Source organism: Synchiropus splendidus, chromosome 5 (assembly GCF_027744825.2).
Source record: "Synchiropus splendidus isolate RoL2022-P1 chromosome 5, RoL_Sspl_1.0, whole genome shotgun sequence".
Classification (NCBI taxonomy): Eukaryota; Metazoa; Chordata; class Actinopteri; order Syngnathiformes; family Callionymidae; genus Synchiropus; species Synchiropus splendidus.
In genome coordinates, this window is record NC_071338.1 from 1,887,756 (window position 1) to 1,893,870 (window position 6,115).

The window sequence follows — 6,115 nt, forward strand, 5'->3', positions numbered from 1 at the left end:
TCAGAATGGGACTGCGGAGCGGGGATGGCGGACCCTTTTTGAGATGGGCCGATGCATGCTCGTTGAAAGCAAGCTCCCAAAAGGACTATGGCATTATGCAGTACAGATGGCAGCAGTCATACGTAACAGATGTTTCAGCAGAAGAACAGGGCAGACTCCCTACCAGTTGCTGACAGGAAAGAAGGCTGACTTATCAAAGATGCAGAAGTTTGGGTCAGTTTGTTATACGTACAAGCAGGAAAAGGGAAAATTAGATTCCAAATGTGATCAGGGACGTTTTGTGGGGTTTGATAAAAATAGTCCAGCTTATTTGGTGTATCACGGAGATACAAACAAGGTGGTAAAACACAGACTGGTTAAGTTTGTGAGCAAAGCAGCTGCTGAGAAGAAGACACAGACTGGTGAGAGAGACATAAATGTCTGTTATGAGGAAATGAGACAACCTCAGAAAGGGGAGATCACACAAGAGCAAGGTGAACAGAGTGGTTGCTCAAGATCAGTTCAGAAACCAAATGACGAAAACCTGATACAGCAGAGTATGACAGATGATGAACTTCACAATAGGAGGTATCCAACTCGAGATAGGAAGAAACCAAGTCACTTAGAGGACTATGTATGTGAAGAAAATGATGGCGATGCAGCACATAACATAGTAGACTATTGTTACCGGGCTGTATGTGGTGTTCCACAGACCTATGAGGAGGCTATTAGCTCTGCTAACAGTAAAGAATGGAAAAGAGCCATGGATGAGGAAGTCCAGTCATTAAATGACAACAAAACATTTACTCCGACAACCCTGCCAAAAGGCATGAAAACTGTGGGGGGTAAATGGGTCTATTCTGTCAAAGGTGATGTTGATGGAAAAGATAAATATAAGGCACGATTTGTGGCCAAAGGTTACAGCCAAGTCATGGGAATAGACTATGGGGAAACGTTTTCACCGACGGCAAGTCTCACAAGTATCAGGGTGTTGTTACAGAAAGCAGCACAGGAGAACCTGCTTCTCCACCAGATGGATGTGAAAGCTGCTTATTTGCATGCCCCTATAGACTATGACATCTATATGAATCCTCCAGAGGGATATGAGGAGAAAGATGGACTAGTGTACAAACTAGAAAAGTCACTATATGGTCTCAAACAATCTGGCCGCAATTGGAACAAAGTATTGCACGATTGTTTGGCCGAGAAGGGATTCAAACAAAACCCTGCTGATCATTGTGTTTATACGAAAGAGTCAGAAGACAAGAAGATGATCATTATCATATGGGTTGATGACTTGATTGTGGCAGCCAGTGATGACAAGGTTTTAATAGAGGTGAAAGAGATGCTTACAGGGAAGTTTAAAATGAAAGATCTGGGAAGACTGAAGCATTTTTTGGGTATTGAGTTTGATCAATCTGATGAATGTGTAAAAATGACTCAGGAAAAGTACACTCACAAGGTGTTGGAACGTTTCAACATGGTAAACTGTAGAAGCCGAGAGACACCATGTGAACAGAAGCTTGAATATTCTGAGAATGCATTAAAAATGAGTGATGTCAGGGAATATAGGGAGGCAGTTGGAAGCCTTATATACCTATCAACCGCTACCAGACCAGATTTGAGTTTCGTAGTAAGCAGACTGTCACAGTACTTTGCCGAGCCTACAGAGGAACAGTGGGTTACGGTGAAACATGTCTTCAGATATCTCAGTGGCACAATTGAGAAAGGTCTTTGTTTCAAAAGGAACCAAACTGAGGACTTGCGTATACAGGCCTACAGTGACGCTGACTGGGCATCTGATACCAGCGACAGACGAAGTACCAGCGGATACTGTGTAAGTCTCAGTTGTAGCAGTGCATTGGTCTCATGGAAAACCAAAAAGCAACCTACTGTAGCTCTCTCTACCTGTGAGGCAGAGTATCTGGCATTGGCTTCAACCATACAGGAATGCATTTACTTGAAGAACCTACTGGATGGCATGGACAAATCCCAGTACAGAGAGCCTGTTGTGTATGAAGACAACCAGGGAACAATAGCTCTTGCAAAGAACCCAGTGAATAGGCAGAGAGCTAAGCATCTAGATATAAAGTACCATTTCATCAGGTCAACTGTAAATGAAGGGAAAGTAAGTTTAATTTACTGTCCAACTAATGAGATGGTTGCTGATATTATGACCAAACCAGCAAGTAAGTTAAAGTTGAAGAAGTTTGAACATGCTGTTTTTGGAGAGTGAATGATGTTGGGCAGATGTCCATATTAGTTCCTGTATATCTGTTTATTTGTGAAATCAGGAAACTGTGAACAAGTGGGGGTGTTAAGTTAGACAGTATGTTCCCAGTTTCTGTGTGTGATGAGTGTTTTGGTTCTATACGCGAAAGTACCACTGTGTGGCGCTACTGTGTCATAATTCATTAAACATGTTTTTGTCGTCACCTGTTCCGGTAAGCTGCGGTCACACCGTGAGAATGATGCGTGTGTTTCGCTAATAAATACGATACATTCTGGACTAGAAGGATAGATGTCTCTCGTTCTTTCTCCACCCGAACGCAACGTGTTGCTGCTGCATTGGACAACTCAACATAGCCCCTCACGTCCTCTCCCAGTCAATGCATCTGTGCCGCCTGACAGTGACATTACAATAAGTTAGACTACTAACCTAGTATATCAGTACAAGTAGCAAATAGAACTGTACTTTGCTGAGTGATCCCTTCTGAAAGCTGGGAGGAAATCTCTTCAATATTTCCAGGCATATTCCTCATGTACTCCCAGTGCTGCTTGACTTCACGGACAACAATGACCTCCTCTTCCTTCAGGTGGTTCAGCAGCATTACCTTGTCGAAGACCTTTTTTTTCTTAAACATATCACCATGACCTGCAAATCATCATATACATTTTTTATAGTGGTGAACTACTGCCCACAGTGTCTGTGTACTTTCAGAGGTGGGTTCTATTACACTGCATACTCATCTCCTCCTAATGACACCAGGCAATTTCTCCCATGGGACAGAATTATATAGAAGAGTGTCTCTTTCAGTTTTCAAAAGTAAAAAGGAAGTTGTCTCTGGAGCTTGTCTGATCCAATCACAGCAACCTCGGTCAAACCTGTAATTGCTTCATCTAAAGCCTTTACAATGTAATTAAAAATAGCCTATAGATATGAAGACAACTGAACACATCCTAGATGTACTTACATTCCCAAGGCCAGGAATAGTTTTCCTCAGCCAGGAGCTTGTTGGGAGAAGGGAGTTTGCCAGTTTCTGGCACAACAGCATTGTATTTTGTGATGGCATCTTCTAAGGATCTCTTTTCCACTGAAATCTTTTTTCTAAGCAGATGTCTTCTCTTGTTGCCATCTAGAATATTAAACAGAAAATACTGAATATGTGCTCAGTCACACATTATTATCAAAAACTTGTTTTCTTTCGTTCTGTTCTTACCAGCCTGACGATACAGCTGATATTTCCGCTGCTTAATGCTGAGATACAGTCCTTCAATGGTTTTTTCAAGTTCATTTTGACTGCATGGTCCTTCTGATTGAATATAGAAAAAATAATTAATATTTATTTTACGTCAGAATTGTACATAAAACACTGAGGTATTCACCTGCAGTCCACTGTTGAACATCAGACACCCATTGCTGAACAGTGTCTTCCTGAATAGACAACTCTCCAGCCAATTTCTTGAGCTCCTCAGACGCTTCAGCAATCCTCTGCACAGTCTGTGAAAACCCGTGTTGGATTAACAAACAATTGCAACTAGTCTAATGCACCATGAAACACACAAGTGTGGTCTTTACCTTGATGTGTCGTTTGGCCAAAGTCCGGTCAAGATTTTCTGTCTTCCGCTTGTTCCAGCCAATGGCCTGGATGGTAAGGATGTCTGTGCGGGCTGAATGCACAATGGACACACATTTATGTTACTAGTTGATTTGTACAACTTTAGCTGTAACTTTTTTTTCACACAAAAAAAAAAAATGTACTTACCAGCTTTTGACATGTACTTGGAACATAGGGCTGCTCAAGAAAGGAAACTGTTCACCTGTTCAACTTCCTCCCCTATTGTTGTTCCTGCTCCCTCTTGGTTCCGTCCACCCCATTCCAAGTGAAAGAAATATGCATGTTACCATTTGGACGAGGACGGAGGGAAATAATGTGAAATTAAAGCCCCTGACAATCATTACCTCACACATCCATGAATGTGCTTTAGCGTGCATGATGGAGAGAAAGGGCTGCATGTTCAACAGGACCTGTAACTCAGGACAGTGGCCAACAACCCTCTGCAAATATGGCCAATATTTGCATACCACATCAGAGCAAAAAAACTGAACATTGTGTGAAACAAGCTGTTTCTGGAGATATAAAGGATAGGCAAATATCTCCCCACGGAACATGTTCAGTCCCTTCAGCAAAATGCCATGACGACACACTGCAACCTCGACCCGTTCCTCATCTACTTTACTCGCAGACTTGTTGGAGGACTCTCGTGCAGCCACCCATTCGCTTCCACCACACCTGCCTTTCCCAGGATTCTGTTCAAGATGAAGAAAAACAGATGTAGACAGAGCAAAGCGTGCAGTGAAATTTAAATAAACTTTACATGTCCTGTTGATGCCCTGATGTGGTTGACGAAGGAGGTCACCTCGGTGTCGTTGGCCAAGAAGACACCTTCGAAAAAGCCATTTGGTCTAAAAGACATAAAGCAGGGGTGACCTTTATCAAGGTTCCATGTATTGCATGCCGTAGAAACAACTTATACATACCCTGAATGGCTCTTAAAGTGATAAAGCTTGCGGTTCCCATCCACTGAGACAGCTAACATTGAGGGTGTGCAGGCTGGGCACCGAAACTGATCAACTTCAGACAGCCTCTCAACTTCAAATTTTGCGTACGACCATTCCAGGAATGATTTTTGTATGGTGTCGCCACATAAACTCTTTCAATTCTGCAGGCAATTAGTCCAATGATGTACTAACCCGACCAAAGAGTTTTGTGCGCTGCTCAAGCATACCAACGAAAGCTTGTCGTTACATTCCTGGTGCAGTAATCTTGAGCTCTTCGTATGTAGCGAACAAATCCACTGTGTACAGCGTCTCAAAATGGACTGTAGCTGGCCAGTAGCCACTTTCAATCAGCTCACTAATACCGACATCCAAAGCTTTCCCACAGGAGCAGCTGACAGTTGGGAGGGACACATTGTATCGACCTAAAATATGTACATAACAAAATTTTCGAACAGAAAATAGAAAATATAATTCATACACAAGGAACTGACCATTCATTCCAATCAGAATTACTTGCTTTCCTGCAGAAAAGGTTGTTTGCCCAGAGCAGCAGTCATAGCATGGATGCATTACTGGCAAAATGCACTCTGGGAAGATAGGAAACGAACATAATTTAAAAGAGGTTGTGTGTATATATATATATATATATATATATATATATATATATATACACACACAATATTGGTGGCATATATTATCTCAGTACAGACCTCTTTCATGGAAGGAGAATTTTCCTCCCTTCTCTTCCCTGATGTGAGTGGTTGGTGGCAGTGGCCTGTAGAATCCCTCTATCATGGATGATCTATTATGGAAAACCATGGAATTGTGGATGGAAACATCACAGGCTGCACAGTGAAGTGGTCTAGGCAAACAATCCTGACATTTCACAACAGCAGTCTTAGATCTGCAGTGGTGACAAGTTCCCTCTATAGGCTTCTCAGACTGTAACATCTGATTAACCATATACGGCCTTAACACAGTCCACTTTTCCAGAGTTGAAGCTTTCCTGTCTTTCCAGTGTGAAGGTGCTGGGTCTATGGCAGGTCCCAAAAGGTCCTGCACCTCTTGAATGAGGGATCCTAGAAAACAGGGTAAGGTAACCAAATGTAGCAGCAATAAGACAAACATGGAAAGAAGAGGGTAAATAAACTGCTGCTAAAATATATATCTTGAACGGTCTCAGTCACGTGCTGATGTCCACTTGTAGATGGAGCACATGGCAATGAGTGCATGCTCCCAGAAGTCACTGTTGAGAGTAGGGAGATTTGTTTAAATGGACAAATGGACTCGAAACGTCACAATAAAAAGCAGGAAAATAGTAGTATGTTGAAAATAAATCCATAGATCTGTTGA

The 6,115-nt window shown here is 42.2% G+C and overlaps 1 long non-coding RNA gene across 1 annotated transcript; it reads right to left on the bottom strand.

The window, feature by feature from the left end:
- Positions 1 to 4,747: 4,747 nt before the first annotated feature.
- LOC128759690 (uncharacterized) lies at positions 4,748 to 5,876 on the bottom strand. The gene is made up of 3 exons (XR_008414618.1): positions 5,473 to 5,876; positions 5,254 to 5,349; positions 4,748 to 5,184 (listed from the first exon to the last, which is right to left on the bottom strand). It is a non-coding gene; the product is annotated as an uncharacterized LOC128759690 (long non-coding RNA).
- Positions 5,877 to 6,115: the final 239 nt, after the last annotated feature.